The sequence below is a fragment of the Azolla caroliniana genome, unplaced genomic scaffold (genome assembly GCF_043228905.1).
Source record: "Azolla caroliniana isolate FFs.n. ecotype wild unplaced genomic scaffold, voAzoCaro1.0.p SCAF_2, whole genome shotgun sequence".
Taxonomy (NCBI): domain Eukaryota; kingdom Viridiplantae; phylum Streptophyta; class Polypodiopsida; order Salviniales; family Salviniaceae; genus Azolla; species Azolla caroliniana.
In genome coordinates this window covers 10,786,150-10,810,162 of record NW_028230437.1, presented here as the reverse complement: position 1 = coordinate 10,810,162, position 24,013 = coordinate 10,786,150, and positions in this window count along the sequence as shown.

Below are 24,013 nucleotides of genomic sequence, written 5' to 3'. Positions count from 1 at the left end.
CGGCGTAGGTAGAGAAAGATGAAGCCGGGACTCAAGATGAGAGTCCGGAATCATTCCGGTTAAGCTGACCGAATGAGAGACTGGATCAGTCCAACCAGTCGAATGATGAGACGGTGAGTAGTGGGGACTCTGTTGTGCTCTCCCCACGCAAGGAACCGAGGAGACGGTTGACACGCAAAGAGAAAGGGAAGCAGAAGATGCCGGAATTCGAGACCGACAATGATGAGTCGGATCGGTGCGTATCTGACTTCAGCAAGGACATAGGCAGATCTTCGGGAATGAAGACCGAACCGGCCAAGAAGGGTCTCATACCGGGTAACGGTGAGTTACGCCGGTCCACCCGCTAGAAGGATCCTGTTAAACGGTACGGGTATAACGAGTACATGGCGCATCATTATGCGTACATGACCAAGGTCGCGGAAGTGTGTGAGCCGGAGAGCTACGCAGAAGCGGCAAAGGACGAAAATTGGCGTGCCGCTATGAAGGAAGAAATGCGGGCACTGGATGCCAACGAAACTTGGGACATGGTTGACCCTCCTCATCACTATAAACCGATCGGATGCAAGTGGGTGTACAAGGTAAAGTACAATGCCGACGGTACAGTTAACTGGTACAAGGCCCGGTTAGTGGTGAAGGGATATGCGCAGATCCATGGAATCGACTACGATGAGACCTTCGCTCCTGTAGCGAAGATGACAACGGTTCGTGTGGTACTGGCGGTTGCTGCGGCAAGGGGGTGGCATCTTCATCAGATGGATGTGAAGAATGCCTTCCTTCAAGGAGATCTTGAAGAAGAAGTCTTTATGACTCAGCCCCCCGGATTTCAGTCGGAGGTGAACAAGTCGGCGGTATGCCGATTGAGGAAGTCGTTGTACGGCTTGAAGCAAGCCCCCTGTGCTTGGAATGCTAAGATCACGCACCGGTTGCGAAAGATGGGGTTTGTTGCCTCTAAGTCGGACTCTTCCCTGTTCATCTGTCAAGGCTCAAACGGTCCGGTATGTATCTTACTCTATGTTGATGATTTAGTCATCACCAGCCCAGGTCTTCCGGAAATCAACCGCGTCAAGTCCCAGTTGTCAGACGCATTCGATATGAAGGACTTGGGGGACCTTCATTATTTTTTGGGGATCGAGGTGATCCGCACCCCCGACGACATATTGCTTTCTCAACGCCATTATGTGTTGAATATGTTGTACAAGTTCGGCATGACGGGATGCCGACCTGTCTCCACGCCCCTGGACTGGAATCAGAAGATCCATCCCAACTCCGAACCAACCTGCGATGAGAAACGGTTCCGACAAATACTCAGAAGCCTGATCTACTTGACCATCACCCGACCCGACATTAGCTATCCAGTTGGAGTGGTAAGCCAATTCATGTAGAAGCCGACCGTGGAGCACCTTCAGTGCGCGCAACGGATATTGAGGTATGTAAGCGGTACTAAGGACCAGGGGCTCTTATACCGGCAAGGTATAACCGAAGAGCTTGTTGGCTAGACGGATGCCGACTAGGTTGGCGATGGAACGGATCTTCGCTCAACTTCCGGCTTTATGTTTTCTCTTGGGAGCACGGCTGTTGCGTGGAGCAACAAAAAGCAGCCAACAGTGGCTCTATCCAGCACTGAGGCTGAATACCGGGGTGTGACCATTGCCACCTGCGAAGCCATTTGGCTTCGGCAACTACTGCAAGACCTGCGGATCGAGGTGCCGACCCCGATCTTGATCTACTGCGATAACCTCAGCAACACGCAGCTCACCAAGAACCCTGTGTTCCATGCTCGCACAAAGCACATAGAAGTGCATTATCACTTCGTGCGTGAGCGGGTCCTGAGTGGTGAAGTTGAACTACGGTATGTTCACACGGATCGGCAAGCTGCCGACATCTTCACCAAGCCGCTCAGGTCAGACAAGTTGCATCACTTTACCGAAATGCTTGGTGTTTAGCATCTCGACGTGGCGCACTTGAGGGGGAGACGCAAGGGCAAAGACACTACCGAAATGGGCAAAGGCAAAAAAACTGTTGAACTCGTAGGTAAGAGAAGAACTGGTAGAGGTGGAGACAAGAAGAAAAATGAAGCCGAGTCGACGAAGGAAGTCGGCACATCCGAACAGGTCAGAGTAAGCGGTTGTGAAGAAGAAGTGTACACTCAGGAAGAGAAGTGCATGCTATGCGGAGGTCATCACGATCGTAATGGCCATGATGCGGAGTCAAATGAAGAATTCGACTTCGGTGAACCGGCTGAAGAAGCCAAGGGAAGCACGGAGAAGGCCAAGATCCGGACGTGGTTCAATGTGGTGAGAGGCCTGAAGCCGAAAATCGAATCGGAGGATACCAGTTTAGACAAGAGTTGGAACGAGTCGAAGACAGCCGATTCGGATCAACAGACAGATCCGGATGAGTCGGATCAACGAGAGGCCAAGGAGACACGGATGCAACGGAAGTCGATGCCATCGCGGTGGAACCGACGGATCGGCAAGCGCCGGAGTCATAGCAGCGAAGGAGCTGATATGGGCCTATTGAGCAGACATGCCGAAGGTTGAGGCGCGCAGAACCAAAGGGGTCACGGAAAACGGGACGGGACCGGACAAGGAGCGCGAGCAAGGCGAAGCGACGCCAGGAGAAGTCGGTTGGAAGAACCGGCTACCACAGAGGTTGACAATATGACCCTAACTCAGGTTGAGCTTGAGGGGGAGTGTTGAGCGGCAAGCTCAACCGGAACCGGATCGGCTGAATAAGCCTGAGCTGGTAAGCGAGATGAATCGGTATGCCGGTGAGCAACCGAGCCGGTAAGTAGTAAGGACCGGTGAGCTGGGGAGCCGGTATGCCGGATCCAATCCGTAACTAGAACCCTAGTATAGGTTAGACTACTAGGCAGTTATAGTCTCGTAGTTAGTGTCAAATGCTCGTGTGAGAAAACTCCTTTTCTTCTACCCTCTCCCGGAGCCAATGGTATCTTCTGTAGATGTGCTTGGTCCTCTAGTGGTAGGCGACATTCTTCGCAAGGTGGATGACACTTTGGTTGTCACAGTAAAGTCAGAATTCCTCTTTCTGAATTCCCAGCTCTCCAATGAACTCCTTCATCCAGATTACCTCCTCGTTGGCTTCTACAACAGCTATGTACTCCGTTTCCATGGCCTTCTGTAGCCTCGACAACCACGAGACGACTTCCCGTGCATGTGTCATCACATATCCGGACGTGGACCGACCAGTATCTACATCAGCCGACATGTTCGAGTAAATGAAATCTTCTAATATGGGGTTACTTGAGCTGAATCAGAGGCACATGCTTGAGGTGCTTCTCAAGTACCGAAGTATCCATGTCACTACTGCCCAATGCTCTTTGCCCATATTGCTCATAAATCGGCTGACAAATCCGACAACATATCCGATATTTGGCCTAGTACATACCATCACATACACCAGGCTCTCGACTAATGAGGCGTAGGGTACCTTCATCATCTTAGCCTTTTCCGCCTTTGTCTTCAGACTTTGTCTTCCAGATAGCTTGCTATTGGTCAAGAGTGTTGAGCTGACCGACTTCACGCTTTCCATGTTGAACCTCTAGAGCACCTTTGTCACGTATGTTACCCGGACAAAGGGGCGGACAGACATAATGGGGAAGCGTCGGAGTCGGAGGTTCGGAATCGAAGTCGAAGTCGGATCGAGGAAGAGGATCGATGAGTCATCATTTTGTCGAATAATAGTTAATACCGAAAATTATAGCTAGTTACAAGATTTGTAGTTCTTGCCGATAGGGCAATATGTATTTCTTGATGAGGAAGTCCTTCAGGATTGCCTATAAAAAGGAACCAAAGGCATTGTAAAATCTATCGTTTTACTTTTAGTAATATAAGTTTAGTTGTAGGAAATCTCGGTGTGCAACTGTTTATTTTCCGTCAATCTATCCTGCTAAAACTGTATTACATAAGTAACAATCTCGATGTTGGCGTAACATCGATAAGATTACAGTAACTTAGTATCTATTCGCACAACCACAATTCTTTGATAGAACATTCAGTATGAAACGTTTGAACTCCGATGTGTGTCGGCAACAGAGTCGGTTGTCGGCCGAACAACACAGTGTAATTTTGGCGCGCCCTGTTACATCTGCAATTAGCGAGAACAAGTCGAATTGATGTCGTCATCTAAACCAGATACACTAGTCGATCGTAAACGTCCTTGTACACGTTTGGTTACAATGTTTGTCGAAGAGGATTCTGCTGCGGTGGTACAACAAGAAACAGGTAAGAGGTGGTCTTCAGTTCCCGACTTAACTGACAGTCAGTCAGACGGAGATCAGTCGGAAGCTGTATTATTTTATGATATCTGGAGTGAAGAAAAGATGCCTTACCCTTACTCGAAATTTCGAGAAGGCGTTGATGCAGACGCGCATATTAGGGATTTCTTAACAACATGGGAAATAAACCATGGAACTTAGCGACTATCAGCCGTAGCCGAGGATAAGTCTAAAATAGCTGAGTTTGTTTTGTCATTAGATGGCCAATCAGCAAATTGGTTTGCTCAGAATGGTTTCCGAGCGTTCAAAACATTCGAACAATTAACCAAAACACTTCTTCAATTGTTTCATCGACAGATTCCTCAGAAGTATCTGATAGCTCAATTTTATGCATTGTATCAAGAACCCAATGAAACGGTGTCACAATTTGTCATTCGTTTTCAGAATCTACAGCTACAAATTTCCAGGCCAATTCCGGATCATGAACTAAAGGATATCTTTCTAGAGGCATTTCGGGAACCACTACGAAGAACACTAGCGGTGTTCAATTTCCGAAATTAGTCAATTGAGCAAGTGATTGATAAGGCCATTGCTATGGGTCGAAATCCAAAAAATGTAAGAAGTATGGATATGTCGGCATTGCATCATACTTTGCCAACTATGGAAGAGTTACAGTTTTGCCAAGCAGTACAGTGTACTACTTGTTTGAATACTGGCCATTCGACAATTGAGTGTAGTTTACGTACACATTGCACAATCTGTCACTCTAAGGCCCATTCAGTAGAACAATGTGAATATAATTTGCTTAACAAAGCAAGATCGCCGGTACGACAAATTTTTCCGGAAAATGGTTACCAAGATAACCGTAATAGGTTCAATAACCGGTATCAGGAGGATGACCGGTATGATAATCAGAATTATTCGGAAAGGCGACCGAATAATGACTGGAATGAATATAGGAGAAATGATAATCAAGGTCCAACACAAGAGGATGCCCGACAATATGATTATCGACAGAATTGAGATCAAGATTTTTTAGCACCTCAGGATAACAATCGTCAACAACAAGAAGGAGGTCGTTATCAGAATTGACCCAACAACAAAAAATTCTATAAGCCAAAAGCATCACGGCAATTTCAACATGATTCTTAGAGAGAACATCCGGATGGATGTCCCCAATATGAACAGGGTGAAGGCAGTGGATCATTCACTCCTAACTGCTATATGTGCAGGAAATATGGACATTATGCAAATCAATGTTCGTCTAAAACCAAAGGAAAAGCACCTGCCATTAATATGGTGATACTAGAAATTCAACAAGTCATTACCAAAAGTAAAGGTAAACAATCAGAATGCGAAATCCATGAAGCTGTTAGAAAAGCAGCCAAGGAATGGGTGGAAGAAGCAAATAAAAATAATGTGTCAAGGATGTTGCAGGACAATGAGATAAACCAAGTTAACGAACTACTCGGAGCGAATGGCACGGGAGCACTGGGATTAGATAATGATCCAAAAATTATTAACTGGAGCTGTTGAATTGCAAGAGCAGCAAGAGGTCGATTGGATCGGCCGACAGTGGAATGTGAAAAATAAGGGAGAAGCCATCCAAATGCCACCATTGCATGAGGCTCTGGTAGAGGTACATAGAGAATATGAAAAGGCAAGTCTAGCAGCGAAGGATATGGCTGATTTGTATAAAAAGGCAACGGCAACATTAGAAATTTTGAATGCTCAATGCACAAATAAGCAAGCCGAAAACCAGCAGTTGTCAGAACGACTTCGATAGACAGAAGAACAACTGTAGAAAACAAAGGAAGAATTGTTGCAGTAGACTTCATCAAGCAGACCCTTGAGTCTGATCCAAATTTGCAACAAAAATTACAACAGGTAGAAGCAACACTAAAGGAGGCAGAAACCAGAGCTGAGAAAGCCGAAACCTGATCAAAGAAAATAGAGGATCGACTACAATTAGCAAAAACGGAAGTCGGAAAATGGCTAGATGCCAAGGACAATTTGATTCAAAGGTTGCGCCGACAGTTAGCACAACAACAGGAAACCACGCACCAACACGCAGAACATGTCGAAGAGCTCAAAGAGTATGTCAAGGTCCAGGAGGAATACTGCACGGAACAGCTGGTGGAAAAGGAAACTCTGCTCACTCAACTGAATGAGAAATATGCTCGAGAGCAAGAGGAATGGGGATCCGCGAAATCAAATTTAGAACAGCGGTGTGCAAACCTGCAAGCATCTCCGAACAACGACGACTCGACTTGTTAGTTGCTCAAGCACGACTGATGCAGGTGGAGGGTGCAACCAATGCACAAATCACTGATTTACGGAAGGCATTGGCAGAAGCACAATTCTGGATGAGTATGGGCGAGGAAAAAATACGCACAATACTGAAACGTCAAAAACTCAAAACATTAGAAATGGTAACCGAGTCAATGGATAAGGGTTGGAAGACCTAGTTGGCACAATCAGCAGAACTTCAACTCCTACGAGCTGACAGGGACAATTGGAAGGCACAAGGACAAGGCTTTTTCAAAATGTCGGAAGAAGCAATATCAACTATTCAAGAAGATATTGCTAATGATTTGTACGACATGACAGCTTGTCACCGCGAAGAAATTAGTCGACTGATGCAGGAATTCGATAAACATGACATCGACACATTTGTTCAGTTGGACGCCTTTGAAGCCGAAAGACAAAGCCAAATTCCAAGGCTCGGCACACCAGAGCCAGTTGCACCACTACCACCATGACCATCGACCGAGGATACACAACAACCTGCAGATTCATATGACGAAGATAAGGAGAGCCAACAACACGAACCTTCCATGTTTGATATTTTGCAGGATGACGCTAAAGATGAATTGGACGAGGACCTTCCTACCAACTAGCCGGCATAAAAGGGTACCGTGGATTCGCCCGGCAAGGCCCTGGCCCATGGGTGTGCCAAGTGTTACTCGGACGAAGGGGCGGACGGACATAATGGGGAAGCGTCGGAGTCGAAGGTTCGGAATCGAAGTCGAAGTCAGATCGAGGAAGAGGATCGATGAGTCATCATTTTGCCAAATAATAGTTAATACTGAAAATTATAATTAGTTACAAGTTTTGTAGTTCTTGCCGATAGGGCAATATGTATTTCTTGATGAGGAAGTCCTTCAGGATTGCCTATAAAAAGGAACCAAAGGCATTGTAAAATCTATTGTTTTACTTTTAGTAATATAAGTTTAGTTGTAGGAAATCTCAGTGTGCAACTGTTTATTTTCCGTCAATCTATCCTACTATAACTATATTACATAAGTAACGATCTTGATGTTGGCGTAAAATCGATAAGATTACAATAACTTAGTATCTATTCGCACAACCACAACTCTTTGATAGAACGTTTAGTACGAAATGTTCGTGTTAACTCTTAGGGCCGGACAATGGCCTAACACAGGGTGTCTAGGGAAGAAACTTCACCAAAGGGGTGTTACAGCAAGAGGATTAGGCTCAACGATTAATTCGACTTAATTAGGTTACTTAGCAAGATCGTCCTTAATTATCACACGCGTAAGATATAACAATGAATGCAGAATGGCAATTAACACAGAGAGATAAAAATACTAAGCTTCATTAATTATCCGCTGCTCATTACATTGTATCCGAGCCTTTAAATAGGTTTCCGGTTTGTAGTACAAAACGGTGCCATCCGCACCTGTTCGGGATCAGTCCGGATCCGGAACGGCATACCGATTCCGGTCTGTCCGTCCACACTAATAGCTTACTTACAACCATTCCTAATAATTAAATAACTCCTTCGTTTCACACTCTGAACTCCTTTGCCGGCCGGTAACACATGGCACGCCCGTGGGACAGTACCTTGTACGTCGAATCCACCATCCGACCCTTGCTATTCTTCGTCCAAAATATCCAGAATGCTTTGTTCGAGAGTCTCTAATGGTTCATCTGGAATTGGTTGTTGTTGTTGTTGTGGTTGCTGTTGCTCCGTTGATGGCTGTTGTGACTGGTCCGTTAGTGGCTGCTGCGGCTACTGCGGCTGCTCCTCCGTTTGTTGCTCCGACACCGGCATTTCCGTCGTTGCTCCCTCCGTCTTAGTGGTCTCCGGTTGACTCGTTCCGGCCTGGCCCTCGGCCGGCGACGGTTCCTCATCACCAAGGTTAACCGTTGCCGCTTCCCGTGCTTTTTCTTCCCGAACCCGGGACCGCTCGTAGCTCTCAAACTGGATTTGAGCGTCCAGGCTATCATCGTCTAGCTGAGCTACGAGTTGCCGAACCTACACCAGCTATTCATCCGCCAGGACTTGGAAGTCTTCAGCCAGCTCGTCCCGTATGGCGGTGAAATCCTCGGAAGTCAATGTGTAACAATCATCTCCTTCCTTCCGCCGGTTTTCCACGTCTGCCCGTAGCAATTGGAGTTCCACCGTATTTTGTGCCCACTTTGTCCACCATCTTACGGAGCTTTCATCAATCAAGCATTTTGTTTGATTTAGCCATGCCCGGAGGATGCACTGAATCCGGCCCGTTCCCATCTGCGCTTTGATCTCCACAGCTTGCCGTTCCTCCTTCAATTGCTTGATGATTATGACGTTGTCTTCCGCCTGCTCCTTGTAATGCGTCAATTGACCTTGATATGTGCTTTGTAATTTTTGCAATACCGTTGACGCTCTCTCCCTTTCTTCCTGCTGCTGCAATCTGGAGCTCCATCCAGACCTTCTCCGCCTCGTCCAACCGTCTTGTATTTTCTGCTCGTTCGTCGGCGAGCGCCGTCGCGGCCCGATCAACATCCTGTTGGAGCTCGGCCATCTGTTCCTTATGCTCCGTTTCCAGCCGTTTGTAGTCTCGGTGCAGGTGCTCAAAATCATCTGTCTTTTGCTTGAGCCATACGTTGATCTATCGACGGGCCCGTCGTTCGTCGGCGAGCGCCGTCGCGGCCCGATCAACATCCTGTTGGAGCTCGGCCATCTGTTCCTTATGCTCCGTTTCCAGCCGTTTGTAGTCTCGGTGCAGGTGCTCAAAATCATCTGTCTTTTGCTTGAGCCATACGTTGATCTATCGACGGGCCCGGTCCTCGAGTTCCTTCTACTGGCGGAGCTCCTCCTTTAGCCGTTCAATTTCCGTTTCCGCCGTCTTCCGCAGCTTGTCCTTTTCTTGCAGCACTTTGTCTTTTTCCTCCCTTAGCCGGTCGTACGCTTGATGGCCTTTCCGGAGGCTCTCCTCTGCCCAACGGAGGTTCTCAGCAGTCTTCTTTAATTCTGCTTCGGCCGCTGTCTTCAATTCCTGTTCACGGCTCCTTAGCGCTTCTTGTGCGGCAAGTTCATCTCTCAATTCCACAAGCTCCTGGGCTTGCGCCGCATCTCTCTCTGGAACAGTTTCCGTTGCCGGGGTCTTATTAGTATGTACAAGTTGGTCAGTTTCTTTATTCTGTACACTTACCGGAGTCACCGATGATTGGTGGTCTTTCCTCTTCTTTTGGTGACGGAGGCCTCTCCTCCTCGACTTCCGGTGTTGGAGGTTGCTCTTCCTCTGCTTCTAGTTCAGGAGGTTCCAGCCTTAGCACTTCCGGTTCCGATGTCGGTAAGGTGTCTGATCCTTCGTCCTCCGGTCCGCCCGGGGTGTCGTTGCTGCTACGGTAGTTCGTGTGCACGCTATATCCCCCTTCGGAATCCGATTCATACGCTGAAAAGGCTTCTGCTTCGCCTTCTCCGCTTGCCAACGCCTGGAGAAGGGATTCGGTTTCCTAGAGGCTTATTAGGCTGCTGTCGTCGTCCGGGTGTGATGTTTGCTATAACCAGAGGGACTCCTCTGCTACTCTCCGGATTACGTTGGAAAACGAGCGATCCGCTGTAATTTCCTGCGCCGCTTGCTGGAAAACCTCACGTCTCCTTTGCCTTTCGGCAAGGCATCGAGTTCGATCTGTAACCAGGTCGTGCGTTGATCTAGTCATCCATTCATCCCGTCGTGGTCGCCAAAAACTGTGTTAACTCTTAGGGCCGGACAATGGCCTAACACAGGGTGTCTACGGAAGACACTTCACCAAAGGGGTGTTACGGCAAGAGGATTAGGCTCAACGATTAATCCGACTTAATTAGGTTACTTAGCAAGATCGTCATTAATTATGACACGCGTAAGATATAACAATGAATGCAGAACGGCAATTAACACACAGAGATAAAAACACTAAGCTTCATTAATTATCCGCTGCTCATTACATTGTATCCGGGCCTTTAAATAGGTTTCCGGTTTGTAGTACAAAACGGTGCCATCTGCACATGTTTGGGATCGGTCCGGATCCGGAACGGCATACCGATTCTGGTCCGTCCGTCCACACTAATAGGTTACTTACAACCATTCCTAATAATTAAATAACTCCTTCGTTTCACACTCTGGACTCCTTTGCCGGCCGGTAACAGTTCGAACTCCGTTGTGTGTTGGCGACAGAGTCGGTCGTCGGCCGAACAACAACATACTTCTCTTGTGATAACCATAATAATTTCTTTGTTTGGTCCTGGACAATGTGCATTCCCAAGATTTGTCTTGCCGAACCCATATCCTTTATTGAAAATGGCCTACTCAAGGCCTTCTTCAGCATTCTGATCTTGATATGGTCTTGTCAGACAATCAACATGTCGTCCATGTATAGTAGGAGGACGAGGAAATCTCCTCCATCGAACTTCTTCACAAACACACAGTGGTCAACCTACGTCTTGTTGTACCCTAGGTCGGCCATGAAGGATTCTAACTTCCGGTACCAATGCCAGGGATCAAGCTTCAATCCGTAAAGGATCTTCCTCAACCGACACACCAGGTTCTCCTTTCCCTTCTTAACGAATCCTTCCGGTTGCTGCATTTATATCTCTTGTTCAAGATGGCCATGCAGAAAAGCCATCTTGACATCCAACTGCTCGACTTCAAGGTCCATGTTTGCCGATATGCTCAGCATTGTCCGGACGGATGTCATCTTCACTACCGAGGCAAATATTTCGGCGAAATCCACATCCTTCTTCTATTGGAAGCCTTTTACGACAATTCGGGCTTTGTACCTTGGTGGATTTCCTCCAGCTCTTGGTTTCAATGTATACACCCACTTGTTCCGGAGTGCCCTCTTGGCTTTCAGCAACTCCGTCAACTCATATGTGTGGTTCTCATGTAGGGAATCCATCTCGTCCTACATGGCGCTTAGCCACTCTCTACCATGGGTGCCCACCTTGGCTTCCTCGAAGTTTTCTGGGTCCCCCTCGTTGGTTAGTAGTACATACTCTTTGTCCGGAAATATCTGGGGGACAATTCTCTCTCTCAGAGGGTATCTTCTACCTCCATTTGACGCAGTCGATTCGTGTTCGACTTCTTCCGTTGGCTCTTCGTCCGAGTAAGAATCAGATTCTTGTTTGGCCGACTGTCTTCTTTTGACCGGTTCCCCTTGTTCGTTAGTCGGCTCCTGACTTTGCCGATTATCTACTCAGACGTCTAATTCGTATCCGACTTCGGTTGAATCAACTTCTGTTCGATTCGGTTGAACATCACTCGGTTCAAATTGGTAGGTTGGGGCCTATTTTCGGTTGACTGGGAGATCGACCCTGTCTTCTCCATCTTCCAATCGGCAATTGTCTTTTCTTCCATGAAGATGATATCTCGGCTCTGGATCACCTTCTTCTCGGCTAAGTCTCATAGCTAGTAACCGAACTCGTCGTCGCCGTATCCCAGAAATATGTTGGGATTTACGGTCCCTCCGGATGGGATGTCCGGAGATGAATGACGGCAAGCCCGGTTGCGGTTACGGAACCCGGATGAAGAGTACCCGGCTACGGAGCCGGATGATGTTGAAGACCCGGCTACGGAGTCGGATGATGAAGACCCGGCTACGGAGCCGGATGATGTATGTACCCGGAGAGAGATCCGGATGCGGGGACATATTTGTGAATATGTTTGCCAAGGGCCCTTGTGGCTATATTTGTAAATAGCCGGAAAGTCATATGTGTATAAATATGACTTAGGGCAAACAGTTTTTTGTTGTTGCTCATTTTCTGTTTTCACTGAGAGGAAGCGAAGTGAGAGCAGCCGAGAGAGAGAGAGAGAGAGAAACGAAGAGGTCGACGCCTCTGTGTAATACCGCCGCCTGTGGCGAAGACAGCGAGCTCAAGGTCGTCGCCTTGCAGCTCGCCATTGTATATTCCAGTGTATAGTGATAGTTGGAGTTGTGCACTCCCGTGGTTTTTCCCGTTTAGGGTTTTCCACGTTATACCCTGTGTATTCGTCTCTCTGGTTTTATTTTCTGCTGCATTGATCCGTGTTGTCTCGGTTGTGGCCGAGAGGCGAAACGTTTTGATAGCGTCAAAACGTTACAAACTGGTATCAGAGCGACGGCAGTGCAGAAAATGGAAGGCGGCAGCAGCGGGCAGCCGGGGATGATGGTGCTGAATGCGCAGAACTACGCCGACTGGAAGATCAAGATGGAGGATCTTCTGATTGTTCGGGACCTGTACGAACCGATTGACAGGTCGGAAATACCGAAGGGGGTACTTGAGACGGAATGGAGGCTTCTGAACCGGAAAGCCGTTGCAACCATTCGGCAATACGTCGACGTGAGCGTTCTACAACATGTGGCGAACGACACCAACGCATACGAGATGTGGCGGAAGCTGTCGGGCCTCTACGAGAGGAAGAATGCGTTGAACCGGACCTCCCTGATGAGGAAGATAGTGAACCTCAAGTACCGGGACGGCGAGAGCATGGTGGAACACGTAAGCACGTTCATGGGATTCGTGAACCAGCTTGCGGCGATCAAGTTCCCGTTGGAGGATGCAATGCAAGCCATCATCTTGATGTGTACATTGCCGGAAAGCTGGGAGAACTTGGTGGTGACCCTCAGCACCTCCTGCACCGAAGATAACTTGTCTCTACAAACGGTAAAGACAAGTATTTTGAACGAAGAAGCGCGTGGGAGAGACAAAGAACCGGCCTCCGACCCGAAGGCGCTGCTTACCGAATCGGAACGGGGAAGACAATGGAACCGGAGTCCGCAAAGACGGGAGAAGTCGGGGACCCGGTCGCAGTCAAGAGGAAGACCCACATGCTTCCACTGTGGGAAGCCGGGGCACTTCCGAAAGAATTGTCGGCATTACCGTAAGGACAACGGAGCCGACGACACCGATTCGAAGAAGTCACCGGAGAGAAACGGTGCATACCGGGGAGCCACGGACCGGAGAGGTCCGGATCGGCGAGGGCAGGACCGGAAAGGAACGACGGCACTCGCGGCAAGTGAAGAAGAGATAATGCTCATTACCGAAGAGAGGGAGCTGAACCTTGCCGGTGAAGAGATGACCTGGGTGGTCGATTCCGGAGCGTCGTTCCACCTGACCCCGGAGAAGAAATACTTCTCATCCTACACAGCCGGGGAGCACGGCTGTGTCCGGATGGGAAATGAAGGTACATGCCGGATTGCCGGCATAGGAGACGTGTGGCTGATGACATCAACCGGATGCAAGATGCTGCTGAAGGATGTCCGACACGTTCCGGAGGTTCGATTGAACCTGATTTCGGCCGGGAGGCTAGACGATGAAGGCTACACGGGTAGCATCCGGAACGGTGTCATGAAGTTCAGCAAAGGGAGCCTGATAGTGGCTCGGGCCCGGAAGGTCAACACTCTGTACCTGATGAATTCCCGGCTATGTCCGGAAGAGCTGAATGTGGCAGCCGACACCGCCGGTGAGCTGTGGCACAAGAGACTGTGCCACATGAGTGAGAAGGGGATGAAGAGGCTTGCAGAAGACAACCTTATTCCAGTGAAGCATGTGCACCTGGAGAAGTGCACCGACTGTCTGGCCGGTAAGCAAAACCGGACCTCCTTCCACTCAAGGCCACCGACGAGACGTAGCGCACCATTGGAGTTGGTGCACACTGATGTGTGTCAGGTAGAAACGAAGTCACATGGTGGAGCCCAGTACTTCGTAACATTCATAGATGATCACAGCCGGAAGCTGTGGACGGCACCATTGAAGACAAAGGACCAAGTGTTGTGCGTCTTCAAGGAACTCCACGCGAGAGTGGAAAGGGAATCCGGCAAGAAGCTGAAAGCGATACGAGCGGATAACGGAGGGGAATACCGGGGGCAGTTCGAGGAGTACTGTCGCTCGAAGGGAATCCGGCTCGAGTTTACTGTGCCGAAGACGCCGGAACTGAACGGGCTGGCCGAGAGGATGAACCGGACCATAATGGAGAGGATCCGGAGTATGCTGGCGCATGCGAAATTACCCAAGGGGTTTTGGGCTGAGGCAATGTCGACGGCGACATACGTGATAAACAGATCACCCTCAGTACCTTTGGATGGAGACACGCTGCAGAGAGTGTGGACCGGTAAGGAAGTGTCCTACCGGCACCTGAAGGTGTTCGGGTGTCTCGCATACGTGCATGTGGCAAAGGACCGGAGAGGAAAGCTAGATCCAAAGACCCGGCCATGCATATTCCTCGGTTACGGCAACGACGAGTTCGGCTACCGAGTATGGGACCCGGTCGACAAGAAGATATTCAGGAGTCGAGATATCATCTTCATGGAGGACAAGACACTCGCCGACTGGGAGTTGGAGAAGAAGATGAAGAGCTCCAAGTCGACCGGTGAGGATCAACCCTACAAGGAGCAGTCCCGACCGGCAAGAGACCGGTTAGCACTCGAGGATCCGGCCGAAGACGGTGAAGAAACAGAACCGGCCGAAGAAGATGAAAATGATACCGGAACCGGCCCCGATCCCGAAATGGATTCGGATGAAGAAGAATCGGAAGAACCGGTTACCGAAGCTCCGGAACGGAGATATCCTCTAAGAGAGAGAAGGGCCCCCCGGAGATTTCCGGAACCAGAGCACGTGCTGCTAACCGACGAGGGGGAGCCGGAGAGCTTTGAAGAAGCAAAACATGACACCCAGAGCCGCAGGTGGTTGAGTGCCATGCAGGACGAGATGGATTCCCTGCATGAGAACCACACATATGAACTTGTGGAGTTGCCGAAAGGAAAACGGGCACTCCGTAACAAGTGGGTGTTCAAGCTGAAACCGGGAGATGCCGGAAACCCCCCGAGATACAAAGCCAGGATCGTGGTGAAGGGGTTTCAGCAGAAGAAGGGCGTCGACTTCGACGAGATATTTGCCCCGGTAGTGAAGATGACCTCCATCCGGACGGTGCTGAGCATAACGGCAAGCATGGACCTCGAGGTAGAACAGATGGACGTGAAGACGGCATTCCTTCACGGTGACCTCGATGAAGAGATCTACATGCAGCAACCTGAAGGATTCGAGAAGAAAGGAAAGGAGCACCTGGTATGCCGGTTGAAGAAGAGCCTCTACGGTCTGAAGCAGGCTCCCCGGCAATGGTACCGGAAGTTCGACTCCTTCATGACAGACGAAGGGTACCACAAAACGCAGTCCGATCACTGTGTGTTTGTGAAGAAGTTCGAAGGAGGAGACTTTCTAATACTCCTCCTGTACGTAGACGACATGTTGATCGTCGGACGGGACCAGGTCAAGATACGGATGCTGAAGAAGGCTCTTCACCGAACCTTCTCAATGAAGGACCTGGGTCCGGCGAGGCAAATACTAGGGATGCACATCATCCGGGACCGGAAGAAGAAGCAGTTGTGGCTGTCACAGGAGAAGTACGTGACGAAGGTGCTTCATCGGTTCAACATGTCGGAAGCAAGACCGGTCGGATCGACCCTCCCGGCAAACTGCAAGCTGACCAGCAAGCAAAGTCCCAAGACAAAGGCTGAAAAGGAGGATATGATGAAAGTACCGTAGGCCTCAGCCGTCGGGAGCTTGATGTACGCCATGGTGTGTACGAGACCGGACATCGGATATGCAGTTGGCGTAGTAAGCCGGTACATGAGCAATCCCGGCAAAGAGCACTGGAACGCGGTCAAGTGGATACTCCGATACCTGAAGGGCACGGCAAACGTGTGCCTCCGATTCGGCTCCGGTAAGCCCGAACTCGACGGCTTCACCGATTCGGATATGTCGGCTGATGCAGATACCAGCCGGTCCACATCAGGGTATGTGATGACTTATGCAGGGGGAGCTGTTTCGTGGCAGTCGAGACTGCAGAAGACGGTTGCGTTGTCAACCACGGAGGCGGAGTACATGGCGGCTGTTGAAGCCGGCAAGGAAATAATATGGATGAAGGACTTCATTAGAGAGCTCGGTATCCGACAGGAGGAGTACCAACTCTACTGCGACAGTCAGAGTGCCATCCACCTTGCGAAGAACGCGGCCTATCACTCCCGGACGAAGCACATCCAGCGAAGATATCACTGGATCCGGGAAAGGATAGAAGACAAGGAGTTCGTGCTGACGAAGATCCACACGGACGAGAACGGGTCGGATATGCTGACTAAGGTCCTTACACCCGACAAGCTGGAAGCATGCCGGAAGAGGATCGGATTGGAGAGACATCCCATGCCGAAGTGAAGGGGGAGTTTGTTGGGATTTACGGTCCCTCCGGATGGGATGTCCGGAGATGAATGACGGCAAGCCCGGTTGCGGTTACGGAACCCGGATGAAGAGTACCCGGCTACGGAGCCGGATGATGTTGAAGACCCGGCTACGGAGTCGGATGATGAAGACCCGGCTACGGAGCCGGATGATGTATGTACCCGGAGAGAGATCCGGATGCGGGGACATATTTGTGAATATGTTTGCCAAGGGCCCTTGTGGCTATATTTGTAAATAGCCGGAAAGTCATATGTGTATAAATATGACTTAGGGCAAACAGTTTTTTGTTGTTGCTCATTTTCTGTTTTCACTGAGAGGAAGCGAAGTGAGAGCAGCCGAGAGAGAGAGAGAGAGAGAAACGAAGAGGTCGACGCCTCTGTGTAATACCGCCGCCTGTGGCGAAGACAGCGAGCTCAAGGTCGTCGCCTTGCAGCTCGCCATTGTATATTCCAGTGTATAGTGATAGTTGGAGTTGTGCACTCTCGTGGTTTTTCCCGTTTAGGGTTTTCCACGTTATACCCTGTGTATTCGTCTCTCTGGTTTTATTTTCTGCTGCATTGATCCGTGTTGTCTCGGTTGTGGCCGAGAGGCGAAACGTTTTGATAGCGTCAAAACGTTACAAAATATGCATGGCCGAGTCTTTGGGTCCAATTCTCCCCTTTTGTCCTTTGCAATATGCAAATAGGCAAGACAACCGAATACCCTCAGATGCCGGTACGAGACGTGATATCTCCGTCCAAGGGTGGTGAGGGTTACTTGTTTATCATGTAGACCACCGTCATTAGTGCCTCAATCCAAAACATCTTGGACAACTTTGCATGTGCAAGCATGCTTCGGATGTTGGGAAAACCGGTCCCTCTGGATGGTATTGGATGGATCCGGATCGGATCTGGTGTGAACCAGAAGTAGGGACATATTAGTAAATATGTTCCAATGCGCTTGGTGAGGCCATACTTGTAAATAGCCCGAAAGTTGTATGAGTATAAATAACTAGGGCAAAACTTATTCTGTAGAGTTGTAAGTTAGTTATTGAGTAGTTACCACTGTATAGAGATAGATAGATAGATAGATAGATAGATTATATTATTGTCTTTGGAGCTCAAATATGACCTATGAGACCAAAAATATGATAGATAGATAGAAAAATTATATTATTGTCTTCGGAGGTCAAATATGACCTATGAGACCAAAAATATTACATTTCACGTGATACGTGTGAAAGTGAGTAGTGACTCTTGATGTTCAAGAACTTTACCAATGAATGTTGTAATCAAGAGTGCACATTGTGGCTGTGAGAGGAATTCATGCAAGGATTGGGTTCGGTCGAAGAGATGTGGAAAGCATGGTCGAATATGATCAAAGGTAGATTATTGTATCAAAGTGTGATACTCAAACTTGCGAACTTGTTTAGGGCAAAGTGTGCATAGCCGACCACTCTCATCACTTGTGCCCCAACACCCTGTCTCACATCGCAATGCATGTGAGCTAAGTCGCGTAGAAGCAATGGTTCGAATGGCAGATAACGGGCTCTAACATGTATCAATGTGTGCGGTTTCCCCGTTCCGCAAAGAATATGGTTTTGTAGTTAGGTGCAACATGTGTAGTATAATGTGTGAAGCGTGAGCCTCTACATTTGTCCCATGTCATGATACATTGGCATTGCAAAAAGGCCTCATTTATAGAGGAATCTAGTGATGCATCATGAAGCAAGTGTCTCGCATCCCATCTACCAAACAATTTTTCTATATCTTGCATCCAACCGGAACACAAAATTTTGCTTTTATGAGTCTTTTGGATCTTTTTGCTTGCTTCCCATGCAATTCTAGGAAGTCGATGTGAGGGACTTTTTTGAACCTTAAGCATGTATTCAACAACCCTTTCCATGGCCATGATCTCAATGGTAAACGATCTCGTCTCAAGGGGGAAGAGGGTGTAGGGCGTTTGTTTCTTAACTTGTAGAAACTTTGTAATAAAATGTTTTTGGACATTTTCAAACTCTTTCCACATAGATTTAGGGATGCTACTGCCCCATACTTCCACCCTATAGAGAAGAACCGGTGTCACCAAAGTGTTGAGAAGATATTTCTTGGAAAGATATCTCCAAGATTGCATGTGTTCTCAAATGCATAGTATGCTCGCTTACCCGACTCTAAGCAGCGTGTAGCAAATTCATTCCACCTATGATTTGAAGGAACTTCAAGGCCAAGATATTTGAAGCTTTCCACACATTCAAGTGGCTCATTGCTGTACATAATGCATTGTTGATCTCTTTTTTGGCTCTTCACAAGCATAATCTTTATTTTAGAGCTTTTGACAGTTAATTTAGTATGCATGCAATTTTTTTCCAATGCCTTCATAAGCTTTTGTGCATCTCCTAAAGTATTTGCAAAAAACACTACATCATCTAAATATAGCAAAAACATAATCACAACGTTCCCAATGGCTTGTTGAATGAGGAAGCTAGCCGAAAGGACCAAGAGTCTACCCCTCCTTCCTTTCATATTAATCCTCTTATCCTCCCTAGTAAAATGGCAACTGTTAGCGCTCAGGAATAACAATGTGTTTTCTCAGAGCTTCAGTGCTTAAAAGAGAAGTTTGTAGCACTAGAACAAGAAAATCATCGTTTGTTGGGGGATCTTCAACAAGTAGCTTTAGAAAAAAAACAATAACATGGGGAGCTGACGTTACGTGTACAACAACTTGACGCGACTATTGTATCACTACAACAACAAGGATCAAGCACTCAAGCAACTCACAAAGAACCCAAGATCTGACTTCCTATGAAAATTGATGGGACCCAATCCCAATTCAGAGGTTTTCTTAATCAGGTACGCTTAGTGATTCAAATGCATCCTTCTCGATATCCCACCGATGCAGCACGAGTGGGACTAGTAGGCTTGCTACTTAGTGGCACGACTTTGGCATGGCTCGCCCCCTTGTTAGAAAAAAACTCTCCCTTGTTAAATAATTTCGAAGAGTTTATTAGCGAGTTTAAAGCCTATTTTGGAGATACTGACAGTGTTAGGATGGCAATCAACAAATCCGAAGATTGCGCCAAGGTGAGTGGCCGGCCTCAGTTTATGCTACGGATTTCCGTCTTCTCGCCTCCAATATTCCTTGGGATGACGAGGCATTAATGGAGCAATTTCGTTTTGGCCTACGTAATGATGTCATGGATTTACTGTTAACTTTCCCCGAAGAGCCAATGTCATTGACAGAAGCAATCAGTCGCGCGGTGCGATGAGATAACCGCCTTTTCGAATGACGTTGAGAACGTTAGTTCCAGATGCCAACAACAAGATCAGAGCCCACCTACGCCTCAGTTGTAGCAAACCCTTTTCCAAGGGAGTCATATAATGTGCCTCCAGCAAATACTCCAACTCCGATGGAAATCGACACCACACGTTGTCGCGAACCATTATCGGAAGAGGAAAAGCAGCAACGCCGAGCAAATTGACTATGTCTCTATTGCAATGGACCAGGGCATATTGCGGTGAACTGTACCCATAGGCCAAGAAGACAGGTAAACCAAATAGTCGCTAGTTCTAATTGTACTAAACCCGAGTCTATTTCAGTAGGAATATTTGATAGTCCTAATAGTACTAATAGCCCAAGCCTTTCAAACAAATTTGAAATCCTTAGTCAACTAGAAGAAGAGTTAGACGATTAAGTCCGGCCAAAAATAGGAGTCGTTTGGTTGGATAGCCCTAGATTTGTGCAACCCATTAGTGGTTTCATTTCCTCTAAGTAAGTTAGCAATGTGTTCTTAGCTCAAGTAATGGTTATTACTAAAAGTATTCCTCTAGTACATGTCTTAACACTCTTAGATTCCAGAGCGAACTCTTGCTTTATGGATAGGAATTTTACCCAAGCTCATCAGATATCCCTAAGAAAACTTTCTTGCCCAGCATCTATAGTAATTATTGATGCTCATCCCATTGCTTCCGGAAAAATTGTAGAAGAGTCAAAGCCGATTCAGGTTGTCCTAGATAACTTGGTGTGTGTAGTATCATTTAATATAATTAGTAGTCTAGAGCATCCAATTGTCTTGGGGTAATCATGGTTCAAATTACATAACCCAGACATAGATTGGCGAACAAGAGAAATCCGGGGATCTACTCATAGGATTGCAACCATTTCACTACGTCTATTGCGTGAGGAAGGATGCAAGGAAGCAATGTTTGTCTTCGCAGTATCAGTAAAACCTTCTGACACCACTAAAGAGGAATCCACAGTTCAACTTCCAGAGAAGTATCTGTCATTATGTCGATGTGTTCGATAAGGTACAAGCCAATACACTTCCTCACCACCGATCGTATGATTGCCCCATTAATTTAGAACCAGGAAAAGAACCACCATGGGGCCCGATCTACAACTTGTCACCAACTAAGCTAGAAGTCCTTCGAGCCTATATAGAGGAGAATTTGGCAAATGGTTTATTCAACCTTCGAAATCTCCAACCGGTGTACCCATTTTCTTGGTCAAGGAAAAGGATGGATCACTTCGTCTTGTCGTAGATTACTGTGGCTTGAATAAGGTCACCATCAGGAATAAGTATGCACTCCCCCTTATCTCAAGTCTTTTAGAACGGATCAATGGTGCAAGGTTCTTCACACAGATTGACTTACGAGGAGCATATAACCTCGTACGGATCCAACCAGGAGATGAATGGAAGACCACGTTTCGCACCAGATATGGGCACTTCGAGTATACGGTCATGCCATTCGGTCTCACTAATGCACCAATAGTCATCCAACACATGACAAATGATATATTCCGAGATCTCTTGGATGTTTGTTTGATCATCTATTTGGATGATCTACTAGTTTATTCAAAGACCCAAGAAGAGCATGATTCACGTGTATTGTTAGTACTAAAACAACTTTGAGAACATGGTCTTTATGCAAAACTGTTAGTGCAAACAGGTGGAATTTTTGGGCTATGTCATCTCCTCGGAAGGCATCTCTATGGATTTAGCTAAGTTCAAAACGGTGATAGAGTTGCAGACTCCACGTTCATTGCGAGATGTGCAATGCTTTTTAGGTTTTGCCAATTTTTACTGCAAGTTTATATAGGATTACTCAAAGCTTATTCTGCTTCTCACATAGCTTACCAAGAAGGGGCAGTCATTTGTTTGGTCTACAGAAGCGGACATGGCTTTTGAGAGTCTTAAGAAGGCATTCACATTAGTTCCTATTCTAGCTCATGTTGATCTGGCAAAACCTTTCATCATTGAGGCAAACACCTCAAATTTCGCTTTGGGTAGCATTCTTTCACAACAAGGCGATGATGAAAAGCGACATCTTGTGGCTTTCCACTCACGCAAGTTTGACACCACCGAAATCAACTATGAAATTCACGATAAAGAGCTATTAGCAATAGTGGACTCTTTTATGCAATGGAGGCATTTTCTAGAGGGATCTTCACATCAAGTCACGGTATTCAGTGATCACAAAAATCTTGCCTACTTCCAGAATTCTCGTGTATTAAATCGATGTCAAGCTTGGTGGGCCCAATTCCTCACTCATTTCGACTTCAAAATTACATATCGTCCTAGGAGGTAGTACGGGAAGGCAGATGCGTTATCGCGGCGCTCGTATCTAGCATCGTGTCTCGGTGAGTCAACATTCGATAACCAAAAAGAAGTAATCCTAGGTCCGACATGACTGCAAGCAACGTGGGTTTTCGATATGCCATTGGATTCCCACATTATCGATACCATACTTGAGGACTTGAAGACAGATGCTTTCCCTCAAGCCATTCTAGCACAAATTGATTCCTCTCGGGCATCTTGTTCACAATCGCAACCAGGTACGGATTATCGACAATTAGAATGTCATGATGGATTACTATTCTTTAAGAAGCTCTTGTATGTTCCTAATGGTTCTTGTCGCCTTCATGTAGTCCAAAATTGTCATGACACATATACAACAGGGCATTTTGGTAGTACTAAAACATTAGATTTAGTACAATGATCATTTTGGTGGCCCCATATGTGACGATTTGTTGAAGATTATGTTCGGACATGTGATACATGTTGCAAAGCAAAGATGCCAAGACATCATACATATGGTTTATTGGAACCATTACCAATTCCAAGCAAGCTGTGGCAATTCATTGCTCTAGATTTCATCACAGATCTTCCAGTTTTTAAGGCATTCAATGCAATCTTAATAGTAGTAGATCGATATACGAAGATGGCCCATTTTCTGCCATGTACTAAGGAAATCACTAGTGAAGAAACCACTGATCTGTCATGCGTGAGGTATGTCGGCATCATGGCCTCCCCGATAGTATCATCAGCGACTGTGGACCCCAGTTCGTCTCGAAATTCTGGAAGCACCTCTTCAAAATGCTCAAGGTCACTTGTAACCTCTCCTCTAGCTACCACCCGCAAATAGACGGACAAGCAGAATGAACAAATCAAACGTTGGAACAGTATCTTCGGGGTTTTCTAAGCTATCACCAAAATGACTGGGGGATATTCTCCACTTCGCCTAATTTGCGTATACTAACTTTGTCCACTCATCAACTAAGGTTACACCATTTTATGCTTATACGGGCTATCATCCTCGGTGGTGTGTATTCGAAACTCGGAAATTACCCACAAATCCTTGTGGAGAGGATCGTTTGGAGCGGTTACGCAAGATACATGCGATGCGGATTTATCTACTCATTTACAACAAGCTCAACAAACACACAAGGATTATGCGGATCTAGTTTTAACATTGGAGATCGGGTATGGCTATTACGACGACACATCAAGACTACTCGCCCATGCGATAAATTGGATTATCAGCGATTGGGTCCTTTTCGTCTTGATCTACCTCCGCAATTACGGATACATCCGGTATTTCATAGTTCTCTTCTAGAACCCTATTAGGACAACACTATCCCAGGTCATATCAAACCACCTCCACTTCCGATCGAACTTGAAGATGGACCTGAGTACGAGGTTGCCGCCATCCTCAATTCCAAGATTGGTCGCAACAAGCTCTACTATTTGGTCGATTGGCTAGGATATAGCCCTAGTGAGTGTACTTGGGAACCAATAGCGAATGTGACCAATGCTCGTGCTCTTCTTGAAGACTTCCATTGTCAATATCCCGACAAACCGGGTCCTCAATCCAAAACGACTCGTAACACTCGTCGTTTTAAAGTGGGTTACTGTCATGTATAGCAAAATTCAAACCCATGACCTTATGTTACATGGGTCGAGCCCTTGCCATTAGACTATATATTGTAATATGAAGGATATTATTTTCATTTATTATTTCTAGATTTCTCTGGAGCATTCT